General features: G+C 40.6%; 1 protein-coding gene across 8 annotated transcripts in view; it reads right to left on the bottom strand.

The window, feature by feature from the left end:
- The window catches only part of ENOX1 (ecto-NOX disulfide-thiol exchanger 1), a 359,243-nt gene that overhangs the window by 230,151 nt on the left and 111,890 nt on the right, over positions 1 to 17,202 (bottom strand). The window lies entirely within an intron of this gene.

Genomic DNA, 17,202 nt, shown 5'->3' with positions numbered 1-17,202 from the left:
AACCACACTTTAAAAATTAATTACATAATATATACTGAAAAATGCCTAGATACATGACAGATAAATTAGTTTCATTTGAACACATGTGGTGTACTAAAGAAATTAATTTAATAAATATTGTGGCTCTCATCCTGCAAAAGCAAATGTAAGTCCCAGTGAGTTCAGTTGTAATAACTAAAATTATTCATGGGCAAAAGAGTTTGCAGATCAAGGCTATATATGCGATTTGGTTGTTACATTATGTTAATTTTTGGATCTACTATTTCACCATAAAATCTGACAAGGCAGAGTCATTTATGAGACATAAATATAGAGAATTGAATTATAGGGAGTCCTGTACATACATAACAAGATCAATTATTAATTAACATTCAGAGATGAAGATCTGTTGCTGTAGAGAAGTTACTTAAGGGTGTCTATTGACAATGCTGGTCATGGGCTGGGATCCTTTCCATTCCTTCCATATGGGCCACGGTGATTTAAGCACAGCACCTGGATAAAACCTATCTCCTCACACTTACTGCAAGAGGATCCCTCTTCCCATTGTCCCCCCCACCACTGTTACAGCCAGTTACTGTGGCTGGAACAAGGCCAAGCCACACATCACATTATCCTGCTTAAAGGAAGATATAATCTCACCCCTTGGCTGCTGCTGTAATTCAGGTGCAGAACTACCTTTCTGCTGATCAGATCCTGTGCTGGTGCAGTCAGCAGAGCTCTGCTGGCCGTAATGGAGCTGTACTGATCTACACCTGTAAAAGACTCACCTCCTACATGCAAATTAGATCCAGACAAGCAGCAATGTGGCTGGACCTGTAGGATAGACCTCAGCTAATTTAGATAATCTAAAAAATTGGGATTGAGTTTGAGCATGCTGTCCAGACTTTCTCAGCAACATATTCTTTCCTTTGGGGACTTGCAGGGGGTAACTCATCCCACGTACCACATCAGCATGGGTTCATCTCGATGAACTGCGGACACCTCCCTGCGAGCTAGTCACTCACAGCTCCCTTCACTGTTAACAGAGAGCAACACTCTTAGGGTGTGATGAATCTGATTTATTTTGCCTGTCTATTTAAAGCTGAGATGATTCTTGTCCTAGAAATGCCTGTTTGTTTCCATTGACTATGCAGGGTGACTAGCTCTCATGTGGGTGACAAAAGTTCTCTCACCTATGTGACAGCTTCATCAGCAACAGTGCTCACACTTAGCAAAATAAAACCCAAGTACCAAATGTTAACTAAAAACAAATCTTGAGCAGACTAATACATACATATTTCAAGATATAGATCTTAATGCAAGACAACATTAATACTGTTCTACTCTGTGCTTTCTGGACAGAGTTTCAGGAGTATGTAATTGCACAGGAGCAAGTGACATTTATGAACAGCAGCAAAACTTGTTTTATGTTCTGTTTTCAGCAGTCTTTACTAGACAAAATTTTTTAAAGGACTACAAAAAAACCAATTTCTCATCATCTTCCCCCAACAGGCAGTCTTTCTGATCCTGAAATAGCCAGAAATTAGCTCTGAGAAGCATAAAAATTAACATGGCTGTATTAATGTGTTTTCACTAACTGTTATAAGTTTGCAGCATAAGTCTATAGATGCCCCAATAGGTCAAAATGGGATAAAAATGGATGCCCCAATGTAGCCGTGCAGGGGCTCCAGCAGCTCTGTCTCCTTAAGAGAACTCAGACACCCAGCCGTGGTGGTCAGCAACCCAAGTTTAGCATGTAAGCAGTCATGGTGAGAACCCATGAGTCCCTTGTTCTTTCTTTTGCATGTTTTCCCCTGATTGGTTAATATTTTGTCCTCCCTGTTTCACGTATGAAGTTATGTATATTCATTTCTCTTCCTTAATATGTATTAGTTCTAGAAAGTTCTTTGTTCCTCGACGCTCCATTGGATCCTTCCCTGAGTCCCTCCTATGTGTTGTTCCCATTGGTTCCCTTCCTGTCAACCCCACGTGCTTGCCCCTATCCCATTGGCTGGGATCCCTTTCCCCACCTATTCTGTACCCAGTATAAGATCCCTGGACCCTCCCACCAATTGGCCTCTTCATCCCTGTCTTTTCCCTGGAATAAACCTGTGTGGAACACATACGGAGAGTCCCCTCTCTTTACTTCTTTGCCTTCGCCTGTGTGCCTGCTTAACAGTGACAGAAGGATACAGCCCCTTTTGGGTGAGGAGCTCTACCCCTTTTTCATTGTGTGTTGGGCGCTGAGTGCCGCCTTCCAGAGGGGTTTCAGCGTTGACCTCCAGGCTTCTTTGTGTCGGCAGGCGAAGGGTAAAACCCCCTTCTGCCAGCTCCCAGTGGCTGGAAACCCTTCCACCCCAACAGGATTAAATATAGGAAACTGTTTTTTGTAATGCTGTATCCACAACATTAAGCAGCCTATTGGAGACACTAATCCACAGCTGATCAGGTCACCTTCACCTCTATTTGGCTTTATTTTGCTGAACCCTTAAAAACCTTGTCCCGTATTTTGCATGGAGCTGTTCCCTATCCTCTTTCAGCGTTTGTAGTTAACACAGAAATAATGCATTTTCCTAGGTGGTTAGCAAAAACTATGAAAGGAATCAGCTCCAGATGGGTTACAAAATTGATGCCTTCACCACCACCTTGCAGGCATTAACATTAGAAAGCTTTCTCAAGAAAGAGGAGGTTAGAATAGATGACAGAGAATACAGTGGAAAATACCAATGTAATGTAAGCATAAACACCATTAATAAATCACAGGGCCAGCACATAACTCCATAATAGCAATTCCCAGAAAGATTGTCCTAATAGATAATAAATACATAACTCCTCTGAATTTGCTAATCCGTTTTTGAACAGTATGGACTCACTCCCTAATTTCAAAGCGCTGTCTGCTAACTCTTTGTGCTGTGTATAGTACATATTTGGACATGCTGAATTCTCTAATTAGTCTATAAATACTTGACTTTTACCCACTGCTTTGGTAAGTGTGATAATTGCTGGGGAAAGGCCAAAGCATTTATGGTCAATCAGATGATGAGGAAAGGAATATGGCCCTTTCAGCGAGTAAAATGTAAGGCATTCTGTGGCAAAGCAGAAGCTATTAGCAGGATCAATATTTCTCCTAGTACCTTAATAAATCATTATATCAAAGAACAGTTGCAGGATGAAGAAAACCTCATTCTACCAACAAGGATGCTTCCAAATCAACAAATAAAACATCATTTAAATTACAAAGACCTAATTGGTGTACAAAGGCAAACGGCAAGCAGAGAATACAGCCTCTGATGCTCGGCATGTAAACATTTTAAATCATTAGTGAAGGAAGAAAAGCAGAAAGACAAAGAAACAGCTATGCTAAGAGCTCTCCACGCATAATTTGCAAATTGGTAAATATGCATGAACCCACCACACCGTAGCTGACTGATGGTGCCATGTTTGGTGCAGATATCATAGGTGGCAGAAACAGAAGAGCACCTGGAAAACAGGATGACCTTTGGTATCTTCATTATTGCACTGAAAAGAAATCTCTTGCTGTTATTTGCATTGAGGCTTTTTCCTCTTCCCCTCCTCAGCTAGCAAAGAATCAGCTAAGATTTGTAAACATTAGAATGAGAGAAAGGAGGAAATATTCTAATGCCTACTTTCAAGTAAGGGAAGTTCTCCTCTCGGGAGACATTGCGCATCACTGCTTACCTGATACAGCCATCATCACAGGTACCCACACAGTTCTCTTATCCACGTGACACAAATTAGAGTTTTGCCCAAGAAATGACTGGGGGACCATGATCATGTCCTGCACCATAGATAACCCTCGTAGTACACATATATGGCTGTGAAACGAAGATAAGGCTCCCAGTGTTGCAAACCTACATATTGCTATGGAGCACACTCCTGCACCGCTTGTGAGCAGCCACCAGCACCTTTTTTGGAAATACCAACTCACAGCACTTCTGTTTTATAGTGTAACCTTTCAATCTAAGAGAGAAATTATGTAACCTAGTGGGGAAAGAGCCACTAGAGTAAGTACCCCGTGGGTTCCACCCGGAGAAAAATGCAATACATTGTTGTAAGCAGCATTTGGGTTTATTCTTTTGTTTCAGTAATCGGTCTGTAGCTCTTTATGGAAGGAATATTACAGAAAAGCAAGCCCTTCTCAGGTGTTCAATCACTACTTTTGATTCCTGTCACAACTTTGGAAGCTTTTTCCTAATTTATTCAGAGGCATAATCGTTGCCTTTGTGAAGAAGAATCATCTGCTGAAGGAACTTCATTGTGGAAGTCAAAGTGGGTACTCTTTGGTTCTCCAGTTCATATTTCATAAGCTTCTAATTCCATAGATGTGGTACTTTTGAAGACCAATTGTCATATGTCTGGAAAGCTGACAAGAAAGTAAACAATGCCAAAGAGGAGGAGAGAAAGAGCATCCTGTTGCTACGGGTATCTCCTTACCCCACTTCAAAGCAGCAGAGACCTTAGCCACCTATGAAAATTCTCTGGAAAAGCAGAGTTTTGGCCGTATGGCATTACACCTTACAGGGTTCTGGCCATCTGCATTTCCACCATATGACCAGCTCTTTGAGTTAAATATATACATAAAAATGGACAATGGCCAAACTTTTCATGCTCTGAACTTTCTAGAGAGATATATTTATTTTCTCAAACTGTAGTTTTTCTGGAAAGTAAAGCTGGATATCAATCCTGCTTTGCAGAGCGTAATAAGCCAGTTTTAGTAGTAAGGAAACTGCTGTAGTTTATATACTTAACTGCCTTATAGGCATCCCAAGAGTTCTTCCTTTCTTCCTGGGGAGATCACGTATTCCTCAACTCATCTCATGCCTACTAACACCTATCAACATAATTACTCTGGTAGCATCCCAGGACTATTTCAAAAAGCAATTGGAAATACCCTTTTTGCCTGCATCCCAGTGTATTACTTTTTGCTTGGCATGTATCAGCTTTGTGGAATGTAAACCCATCGAGGCAGGGACTACTCCTATTTGTTTGTGTCCTTAGTGGCCTAAAGACATTATCAGCTTTATTCATCGAATTATCAGCAGCTGAGGGGATCATTGTGAGCACGACCCAAATTTTAGCGATCACGTCCAATGGGATCACAGAGGGAAGGCTAATGAAGTCTGTGTGCCCTTTCAATTCTATTATCATAAACGTCTTTCTTTTTCCAGTACAGTAAAAAGACGGGCTAGCTCTTCAAATAAATAACCAGGAGTGATTGGGATGGTAGTAAGTGGATTCAGCAAAGATTCGGGATTTTCAGATTCTAGTCAGCCTGAACAATTAATTAACAGCTTCCTTCTTTGTCATTAATTTTGTTGCCATAGTAGCCTCTGTAAGTGGTTTCTAACAAACAAGGAAGATTTATCTGTCACACTCTAAATCGATCAGAAAATGAATGATTTCACATTCATTTTTGTTTGATAATGATGGGTAAAGCACAATGAATCATTACAACCAGGTTTTCTGAGAAGTATAACGTGTCTGTTATCTTAAAATCCAATCCTAAAGAACAGGCCAAGAGATTAAAAGTGAAGTGCCAGTTCTATGTAAACAAAATACTGTCTCCATTAAGAAATGACAACAACTTACAAATAATGAATAGAAAAAAGTTTTTAGATATTTTTTAACACAAATTAAGCATATTTTGCTTGGATAGACTTCCACACAACTATTTTTTGCTCCAAAGTCACAGCTGGTGAGGAACCATGGAGAAAAACATTGTAAGAGAATTTCCTAAAGAACAGTGTTAAAATTAATTAGTTTAAACAAAGGAATTTTTCTTCTACTTTAGGTTGCTTGGATTGTAAAGAGAACAGCAATCCACAAGGGAGAAAGCAGGTGGAGGTACATGTCTGCAAACTAAATTCAGACTAAGTTCTGGCCATCATCATGTGCTAGGGGTTGGACATGTTTAGAGAACTACAGACTGCAACCTGCAAATTGGATCAATATGTTTCTTGCCTGATAAATTCCAGAGGGAGATAACGGGTGCATTATTGGAAAAGATTGTTGTTGCCTTTCTTCTAGAGGACAAGGTGACAGATTCTCTTAAAGCAGTAACAACTCTTTGCTTCTTCACCAAACAATGCTTTGAAAAGGGCAGTCATTTCAAACCTTGTCCAATCTATAACCTATCTCAGCTGGAGTGGGGAGAAGAGTTGGCAACATAGTCAAAGTACTCAGATTTCCTTGATTAAGAAGCTAGTAATAATCCCAGGGGCAAAATGCTCTAGTCACATCAATCGACTCTTTCCACCAAGAAAAATGAAAAAACATGAAGGCAATGGGACTTATGTTCCTCATTATATTTGTCATTTTCTATAGACAAGCCCAAGTGGCCTTGAATATTTTGTCATACTATTGATAGCCAAAGAAATTGACTCAGCTACAGACCACAACACACTTAAATCTTATAGAAATCAAATTTTTTTTGTTCTTTATCTCACTTCTTGAAAGACCTAAAGTGAAACTTTTTGGTCATCTCCCATACTGAACAAGGAATATGAACAACAAAGTACTGTGGACATCATGCAGTCATAAAAGCTGCAATGCCACAAATTCAGAATGACATCAAGAACATGCAAAATTTTAAATTTTCTAGTAAAAATGTTTCCATCAGTTTACAAATTCACTTTCTTTATTACTCAATTTCTCTCCTGGGACAAGCTACCAAACTGTGGAGACAAAACAGGTAGAAATAAGGAGACCAAGGAGCAGGGATTGGTCTGTTATACCAGCACTCCACTGAGGGATGTAAAGTTCTCAATGCTGGTGAGTAGCACACGGCCTTGTTTCTGACCCATTCCCCCCTCCACAAAAAAGCTTTTAACAAAATGATTCTTCTAACATGAGTCATTTCTTAGATCCCACTTAACAAAGAATCTGCTGAGCCTTTAAGCTCTGCTGAAGGGAGGGCAACCTCTGGTGATGAGTGTGGAAATGAGAGCTTGAAGGCAGTACGCTCCCAGATCAGATCTGTGTAATACTGTATCAAAATAATATAAAAATGCAGCCTCAGCACAAAGAGCAAGTCTGATTTTCATCCACTGTGGTTATTTTCAACTGAACCTCTGCCTGTCCATCTATTACACCTTTCCTGGCAGAACAGGGGCAGTAGAAAATCTGAACCCACTTTTGAGCCAGCATAAAAGTTGGAGAGAAGTTACAAGAGGTAATTTCATTACTGGAAGTTTAATGAAAACCAGCAGCCGGATGGTGAAGCTGCACACAAATTGCTGCCTAGGGAGAGGGAGGCAGGCAGAGCAGCTAACGTGAGCTGTGCCTGGGAACAGCCGATGGGCAGGTGTGGGCAGCCCTGCCGGCTGGGACCAGTGTGCCTGCGCAGCACAGGCTGCCCCTCGCCTGAGGGGACCTCAGGGGTAGCCGGGAAACTGAGGTGGGACTTTTAAGGGACAGGAGACATTAATCCATTGAAGGAGGCTTCTTCTCTGCTCACAGAATACTTTGTTTCCAGGGATCTGTGGTGCTTTACATGCAGTTCACTGCTGAGTGAACTGAGGATTGTTCTGCTCTGGGTCAGAGAAAACTGGAAGCCACGTAAAGTCACCAGCAGTGCTGAGGCCAAGTCGACTGCACTGAGTCAGAGCTAATAAACACTGCCAATCATGGCAATTTATTAGCTTGTACCCAGCATCTTTGTATACTGCTACACTGCTTCTGGTTGGCTTGGAGAATGGACAGAGAGAGCACCTCCACAGTGTAGATGTAAACCCTTAGCTGTAGGCCTATGGACTCTCATTGAGCATCTGAATCCTGGAAATCTAAAGAATAAACCAAGGATTTCAATTTTGGGGGAAATTCTGCAGAAAGGAGTACAAATGGAGAACTAAGGAAGTGAGGAAAAGCCTCTGGACCGCCCACAAGCTCTTAAGTTACAGCTCTCTACTTTGATTTAGGCTCCACAGTCTTAAGCACATCATGCATTCAGTGGTGAGACTGTCAGCAGTCAAGTGAATCTTCAGAACATGCAGTGAAACATCCCCAAAGAAATAAAATGTCATGAAGGACATCCATGTAGACTTGTGGAGACTTTTTACAACTTTAAGACCTTAAAATACTATATTGCATTTGGCTATCAATCACTGATTTGTTTTCTGAAAGCCCCTCCTGTGGCAGTGCAAGCTGCCTGCTGACTGTATGGCTCTTGACAGAGACAGACTTCCTAGACAGAAATCCCAACTCTCTTCAACCTACAGACAGAGCTACAGAGGTGGAAAGATCAAAGATGCATTAATGGTGGAAGGATTGCAGGAGCGACCATTACAAAATCTGGAGGCAAAGGCCTCTAGCATTAAAGGGGGATGTTCCTGGAAGGCTTATAGAAAGATCAGAGGCTCAAAATGCTTCATGCACCAGAACAAGAGAACAACCAGATCTCTCTGTGTATCTACACTTCATTGGGAACAAATAGTGCATTTGATTGATCTCACTCATGTCTGACAGACACAACAACCTGACAGGAGGTGGCCTGCAGAACTTTGGCCAGGATTTCAGAAACATTGCTGAATAGCTCACACGCCCCTCCAAAAGAAAACCAGCAAAAAGAAAGGAATATTGGGCAATGGTATAAGAACTCTATTCATAGAATAAACTATGTCTTTAAATTGTTACTCTGTAATCATCTCCTCTCCCTTCTCCCCTTGTTTTCTTGTCACCTCAAAAGAGTAAAAAAGCTGGCTGAAAAGAGGAACACTCAGGATGTTTTCATGGATTGACAGGAATACAGAACATCATGATTGACTAAAGTGAATTACTGGCCCTAAAACATTAAAGAATGGCATTATGAAGCACTTAAGTCTCCTTTAAGCAAAAGACATGTTATCAGTCAATTTTACAAACAGGGTGCCATATTTCAGAGTCAGCCCTCTCCTAGATTTAATATTTGACCTTTGCTTTCAAGATCCTTGGTCCCTCTGAAATGTTTTCTTTAATTCTCTTTGGTGCTGGTTCATGTTTCAATTAGATCTAGTCAGGTTTTCTCTGAGACTGTAAGAAGAGGGACATCTGTGGGCTAGCTGTCAAGTACTGTCGTAACTACCTTCAACTGCTCTTGTAATTCTAGTGCCTCTGTGAAGTCCCATATTACGAACATTGTACTCTGTCTTTCAAAGCCCTTCATCTAGTCTGTGTAACATTTCTGTGTACTTTTGTTGGGGGCTGTAAAGTCAGGGAAACTTCCTAAGAAAACCACTAAGTGCAATAGTAAGAAACCACTATTAGCAAGGAGAAAAGAGTTGGGTTTGCCACACATCAGGAGGAGAAGCTATTTGCAGGATCCGTGATGATCAGAGAGCCACAACAGTTAACACTGAAGACAAAGGAATGGCAAGTCAGCTCATAATAGGAAAAAATAGATTAGAGAGAACTCTGGAGATAAGTTAAAATTTTTCAAATTGTCTAGGCCTTACAAATTTCATCCTAGAATATGTAGATCACTGACTGAGAAAATCTTAGAACTGCTGGCAATTAGCTTTGAGAGATGAGGTCAGTTAACTTAGCAACACTCAGTGGGAAATAACCAAATAGGCTAGTCTTGCTAAGCAAGACCTGAGCTTATCCGGTATATCACAAGCTTCAACAGAGCCACTGTCACATATGTATGAATATCAGATTGGAAATATAAAGGAGAATGTTATCTACAAGATGCATGAGGGAATTCTCCTTTATTACTTCATTTTGGAACAACTTCAACCACAACCTTAGGTGAAGTGTTGGATGCCATATTTTAAGGAGGACACAAGCGACTGACAGTGAGTACTCTTAAAAACATGACAAAAAAATTGAAGGAATAATGTGTTGGTTAATGCAAAGAAGACAAAACTTGGGGAAACATGACAAAACACACTGAAAATTTCAAATATGGTTGCAAGATTAAAGGGAATAACCTATTCCTGTTCACTGCAGGTAGGAGAGAATTAACTCACATGTTAAGAAAAGAAAAAAAGCATTTTTCTAATGGTAAGGAAAATTAGGCATTTGATGAATTGCTCAGAGAATCTCCATGAGTGGAGGCCTTCAGAAATGGGTCAGCCACAGCTCTAATGGGAAGTGTCAGTGCAATCGATACAGCTGCAGGGCCCTCAAGCTACTTCCTAATTTTCTAGGATAGTTCTAGGAAAAAAACCTGTGGCTACTTGGATGAAGAATTATTTTTTTTAGTTCTAGGATATTTCGAGCAATAGTATGTATTACTTTTTTCTTGGTTAATTTTTAATAGTGTTCTGAAGGCTCGAAGTTAAAGAGTAGTTTGAGCCAAGATATTCTGTCATCTTTCTACTTTTATTTTTGCTGTTTGAACAAAGCTGGTCAAGATTTCCTCAGATTCTCATAACACTTCTTGAACACAATGTTCAATGGTCTTTTGGGGTTTTTTTAGAATGTGGGATAAATGACATTAATAGGAACACATTTTTTCCTGAATGCTTGGTTGCCTACAGCCATTTTAGGGTCATTTCTTCAATCTAGTCGTCCAACTGTATTAAAGTTGACATGGTTTCCTTTAAGTTTTGCTTTTTGATTCTGGTTAGTTTTTTAACTTGTGGCATCTAGTAGTCACTTTCTCTGTATTCTCCCTTTTCTGAAGTGGTTATTGACCCTAGAAACCTGAGTCATTCTGGAGAAGTATATCTTGGGACTGTCAATCCCAGAAGTGCTGTATGTACTACACCTCAGCCTAGAAAGAAGGTTGGAACCTAACCAAAATCAAGACTTTGCCTTACTATTACTTATGATATTGATTTGAATTTGTTCAGGTTTGAGTTCTCAAGATGAACAAGGCTTGGTCCTCAATTAAGGTGGTGTCATAGAGTTTTTACAAGGCAGACAAAAAGGAGCTGAATGCTTATCCACAGGCAGCTTCTAATGTTGATCCCATTGTGAATATATTAATTGCAGGATCAAACTCACCATCATTCACAAATTATGTGGCCAGCAGAATTAGGGTAGTGACCATCTCCCTGCACTCAGTACTGTTGAGGCCACACCTAAAGTGCTGTATTCAGTTCTGAACCCCTCAGGTGCTGTGGGGCATGCCCAAAGAAGAACAAGGAAGATGGTGAAGGTTCTAGAGCACAAGTGTTATGGGGAGAGGCTGAGGGAGCTGGGGTTGTTTAGCCTGGAGAAGAGGAGGCTCAGGAGGATCTTATTGCTCTCTACAACTGCATGGAAGGGGGCTATACTGAGGTGGGGGTCAGACTGTTCTCCCAAGTAACAAGTGATAGGACAAGAGGAAATGGCCATGAGTTTCACCAGGGGAGGTTTAGGTTGGATATTAGGGGAAATTTCTTCATTGGAAGTGTTGTCAGGTATTGGAATAGGTTGCCCAGGGAAAGCAGTGGAGCCACCATCCCTGGAGGTATTCAAAATACTTGTAGATGTGGCACTTAGGGACATGATTTGGTGGTGGACTCAGTAGTGCTGGGATAAGGGTTGGACTTGATGATCTTAAAGGTCTTTTTCAACCTAAATGATTCTAAGATTCTATTATTTGCTCTCATGCAAACTAATCCAAAAGAATCTTTTAACATTTAGTATTTTAACAGGTAGCCTTTCTTCATACTTTAGCTGAAAAGCAGAAGAAAAGGATATAAACTGGCCAAGATTGTGTTGTGCTGTGGTGGAAAAAATAAAGGATTATTTTTTAACTGTTCATTTTGATTGGTGCTTGGCCATAGGAACAGTCCTTGTTTTTTAAGTACTATCTCTTCAAGTTTCACTGCTGTTTCTGGAGACTTGAACAGTAGTGGTGACAGTGGATTTCTCCTCTCAGCTGGAGAAGATGTTTTAACTGCCTTTCAGAAGCTAAATCAATTCATATATTTCTGTATATGGCAACAGACTCTCACTGGAGCTGTAGCTTATGACTTTTATCTTATTGTGACACCTGCTTCGGTCAAGGGGGTTACTCCTCCTGGAAGGTGTCAATACTGATGATGTTCAGTTGAACAGCTGTCCTTCCTCTTCTATTATTATTATTCATGACGTCTGATTGATTCTTCTGTGGGCCTTAGGGATGAAAAAACTTAGCAGCTCTTTGCTATCTTTCTCTTAGAGGGACCTAATGGACCATTATTGTTTCTGAAATGTGCTATGGCCACCATTTCACCTCATCTATTGTTCAGCTATCTCTGTGCAGGCAGAATGCGGGCAATGAAAAGGTGCAAGATGTGCCATTATCCATATGCTGAGAGCCATCAGTTGCACACTTAGTGTTTCTCCAACAGTGTCATTCATTACCCAGGATCATACTGAGAGAGTTTAACTGGTGGAAGAGAGAGAAGCCACTAGCAGTGACTCCACTTACACACAGCTGAGGCACAATATGGATTGGGGTCAATTTAGCTGAGGGTGTATCTCCATAATTAATTCTTGAACTTTTAAATTCTGGGCTTATTTTTCATAATTTGTATTATCTGAAAGTCATATTGACTACATTAAGCTTCTTAATGCTGGCACTTGTATCAAGAATTTAGCAACACATGGAAGGATGAAGACAGGAAAAAGTATTTGAAATGGGACCTATAAGATCTGCAAATGCTTGTTCTGAAAAATAGATGAACAACCTAAATCAGTTATAATGTAAAGTCATTTTCCCTTCTAATAATTGAAAGATTACCATAAAGAAAGTTATGTTGAACTGTTCTCTAGCTTCACCAGCAATAAAACACCAAATGGCTTCCTATGGAGCAAATAGAGCATAAGGTGGATTTTAGAAATACCCAAGTGTTGTGTAGGTCTGGAAGAGACTATGTGGGGTGGCACTGAAATATTCCTCGCTGGGAGATTAGATAAACATCTCTCACTGATTGTCTAGACAACTCTGCTCTTGCTGGTAATGAAGGCAAATGAGCCAAATTATCTTTGGTGTCCCTAAGGTGTTCTTGCCCATTGACACTAAAGATCTCCTTTCTTTTTATGTTATGCCCCAGGAATTAAGATTGGAAAAGATTATCACCAAAGTGCCACTTTGAAGCAGAAAGAGATGGCACCAAGTGAGGCAAGTAAAGAGCCTTACTCCTCATCTGAGCCTATGAGAACTTTGTGTAGTTAGCAGGAGTCTCTCAACTGGTTTCCCATTCTTCTGGGAAGTAGCTATCATTAAAAAGGGAGGTATTTAAAGTGTTTCTGGACCATTCCTCTGGCAGAGGAAGTACTTGAGACCATTCCTAGAAATACCTTGAAAAGACCTCAAAACATAAAAGCCAGTGGAAAATCATATTGCTGTCTGAATTGGTTGTTGGTTTGTTTTCCCTGCATACATATGAATTCCAGTCTCTTGCAGTACCTCTGGCCACAGATCTCACTCAGATGAGCAAACTGACATTTAAGATTTTCTAATAATAACTTGTTCCACTTGTCTTGCTGTGGGCAACAAAAAATCAGAGCTGGATGGTCACAGACACTCTGAGCCACCATTCAAAAATAAAAATAACAAACACGTATAAAATCATTGAATCGTTGAGGTTGGAAAAGACCTCCAAGATCATCAAGTCCAACTGTTAACCCAGCATGGCCATGTTTGCCACCCCCAGATGCCACATCCCCATGTTTTTTGGACACTTCCAAGAATGGTGATTCCACCACCTCCCTGGACAGCCTGTTCCAGCACTGGACAATCCTTTCTGTGAAGAAATTTTTCTTAATATCCAATCTAAGCCTTCCCTGGTGCAACTTGAGGCTGTTTCCTGTCACCCCGCCACTTGTTACATGGGAGAAGAGATGGACTCCCACCTTACTACAACCTCCTTTCAGGCAGTTGTAGACAGTGATAAAGCCTCCCCTGAGCCTCCTTTTTTTCAGACTGAATATCCCCAGTTCCCTCAGTCATTCCTTATAAGACTTGTGCTCAAGTCCTTGTACCAGCTTCATTGTGTTTATAATTAGCTTGCACATAAGACTCATGATTTGGACACAACAGCCTTTACAAAATCAGTCTTGCTTGGATTTCTGTTCTAATAAAATACAACTGTCCCTCCGTGGTAGCTTTTGTGAGATTTACTTCCCCCATCTTCCCATTTTATCCTCCCATATTTCCTTCAAGCAGGTAGCTTACAGATTTTCTCCAGCTACCAAACTGTTTCGTTTCCATCTTTTCAGCAATTCAAATATATCAAATGCACACATGGCATATATCCAGGCAGTAACATCCCCTTTCCTTCCTGTCTTTTTGTAGCCAGGTAATTTACATATAAGATGCACAAAGATAACGATGCTCCTCCACAGTTCTGGTTTGTGCATCAGCTCCCTCTGGTTTCTCGTTGCAGCCCTCCATTGGAGCCTCTGGTGGGACAGCTGAGCCCTGAGCAAAGCCCAGTGGCACAGAGAGTTTGGCCTTTCTGGCAGCATAGCTTTAAGGTATCCATTTCTATCCAGTGCAGCAGCAGGTCCGTGTTCAGCACTGGTGTGGAGGTCAAAAGTATGGTTGCCATGATTACATGCCAGGGTGGAAAAGTGTCCTCCCTAGACTCTTCTTCTTCCTTCTCCCTTTCCCTCCTATGTTTTTTGACAGATTGGTGTTTTGGCAGTTGTGATTTCTTCACTTGAAAAGCAGCAAGACAGTGGAGCAGTGCTCCCCCCATCAAACTTCCCCAACAGCCAGCCCATGCTGACCATGTGCCCAGGAGTTTGTAACAGGAGGACAAGGCAGAGGAGCCCAGCCCCAGGGGTTGGAAGCTTCTCATCCCATGTGGTGTCCGTAAACTGTTTCCACCACTTTTGTTTTTCTCTGCTCCCTGTAAAACCAAGACACTTGTTTCACCACAGCGGTGCCAAGGGCAAAGGTTTGAGGACACTCCAAGAGGCATTTAGTGACCCCAACAGAAAAACTTTAGAAACTCGAGCAATAAATTAATAAAACTCCAATAAAGCAACAAATAATAAAGATCTCAGGAAAAAAGAGGCCTCTCTAGAGAATGTCTTGAGGGATCATATGCAGGAAATAAACAAGATTAAGAAAACAAGAGGAGGAGATACTTACAAATGAAAAGAAATATTTGAAATTTGCAGTGAAATAGAAGGATAAATAGAAATAGCTGACCCAGGTTAAACGAATTATTTAGCTAGATCACTATCTAGTTTCCCTTCAATGTCAATACCAGATGCTGCAGAGAAGTGGTACAAGAGATGCCTAGTTGCAGTTGCAGAAGAAGCTTCACCCAAACCCCAGGCTGAGGATCGGTGAGTTCAGCCTTCCGTCACTGCTATGTAACTGCTGTAACTGCTTTATAAAGGTATAATATGAAAAATATATCTGTGATGGAATTCTTATTGATGTAAATATCTATTTCTGGCAATACCTTTTGATAATACCTCAGGGCAATACTTTCCAAGGGGAAATTACTCTATCTCCTTTTCAGTAGAACTGTCTTGCCTTTTAATTTAATTGGTTTTCCTTTGCTTCTGCATTATAATGAAGGTGCAGCACACCTGTACCCCACTACTTGATGCCACTTAATATACATACATCTAATATGTACATATATCAAATTAATGTCATATTTATCCTCTTTTTAAATGGCACAATACTAATTTGTATGTACATCACAGTTACCCAAGAATTAGACAGTTTATGTTTTAGACGAATGACTTGCCTAAAATTTCTCCTCATGGCAGCTGTTGATTGCCTTTGTATTACATTATTAAGACACAGGCCCAACCTCACTTTGCTTTGGCAATTTTAGCAGTAACTCTTGGAAGTCTTAGGTGAGCCGTGATTCAAACAACATTCATAGACAGGTCTGGAAAGGAAGATTTTATAAAGCTGTTGTTGCTACTAGTAAAGTCCCCAAATGGCAGCACTGCAACTACTTTTCTGCCTTTATCCCAAATGTCTTCCAGTGTTTTGCACTTCTTTCTCCCCACCCCCTGTCAAAGAAAACCACAAATTTTGCCTGAAGGGATATCTTCATTAAAGAAAGAAGCAGTGAAGTCAAAGCCTTAGGATGACACAGATCATTCAACAGTTGTTCAATTACACTGAAAAGCTGCTTATTTTTGAACACACAGTTTTCACTCAACACAGGCCCAAGGCACCACTATCAGATTTGTATCTGCAGTATCTCAACCAGTCTGATGTAGGCCTTTCGCTCATTACAGAAGCTGTGCCCTTGTGTGAGGTTTACATCTAGGTTCAAAGAGTTTCTAAAGTGCCTTGGAGCTGTGTTGGCTTTAAAAGGTATTACCAAATCATAATAATCTCCAAGAATGAATTAAAAGTTGTTTTGGATACCTCTCATCTCCTAAATCCAACTGATTTTGTTTAAGGTTTACATGCCACTTTCCCTGCAGAATTCCTAGAGACTAATAAAACAGTATGTGACTACAGAGTCACCAAGGAAAACAGTAACATCTAAAGTACTCTGAGGTAAACCAAGCAAATGAAATGCAGCATATTCCAAAATTAACATTTTTGATAATTATTATTTAGGGCATACAATTCCTACAGACCCTGAGTGCAACTGATAGCAGGGTATGACCCCCCAGATGGAAAAGTTGATTCCCATAGGTTTTTCTTAGCATATTTCTATAAAAATGCTGTTCAGTACTAGCTTTGAAAGCAGTAAGAAATCAAATTTTTTCTCTGTTATATAGCTGCATAGAAAAACATATTGAAATGCAGGGGAGTGTTTTCTACCCTCTAAATCCGAGTGATTGCTGGCCACACTATCATTTCAGCTGACAAGGACATAGCATTAGCTACAGGCTTCTCACTGCTCCTTGCCATGCTGCCACTACAGGAGTCAAGCCATTATTATTATGCTCTTCTTACAGTCTCTTAAATATAAACTTGTTTTTTTTCATTTTCTTAAACTTTCCGTGAGCCTGAGCTCCTCCTGACCCAAAAGCCTCAGTAACTCTGCTGACTCTTTGCTAAGTGGGCTTCTGAAAGCATCCACAGCTATAACTGCAGTCAGCTGCTCACTGAGCAACCTGGGTGGAAGCAATTGATTGCAGGGCCTTTTAGGGTAATGCAACTCCAAAACATACTGAAAGGCATAGCAGTGAGAAGAAAATGACATACAGGCCCAATTCCTTTCTGCAGTTCAACTCTATAAACTGCAATCACTCACTTCGAAGACGAATGGGTTAGTCTACATCTGTACAACAGTAACAGAATAGAGTTATGTCCTGAGCATCTGGCGAGAAACAAAAATAATTTTTCACAACACTTTCTCCAGCATAAAA

The sequence above is a fragment of the Corvus hawaiiensis genome, chromosome 2 (genome assembly GCF_020740725.1).
Source record: "Corvus hawaiiensis isolate bCorHaw1 chromosome 2, bCorHaw1.pri.cur, whole genome shotgun sequence".
NCBI lineage: Eukaryota > Metazoa > Chordata > Aves > Passeriformes > Corvidae > Corvus > Corvus hawaiiensis.
Note: the sequence above shows the minus strand (reverse complement) of the source record. Positions and strands in the feature narration are given on the sequence as shown.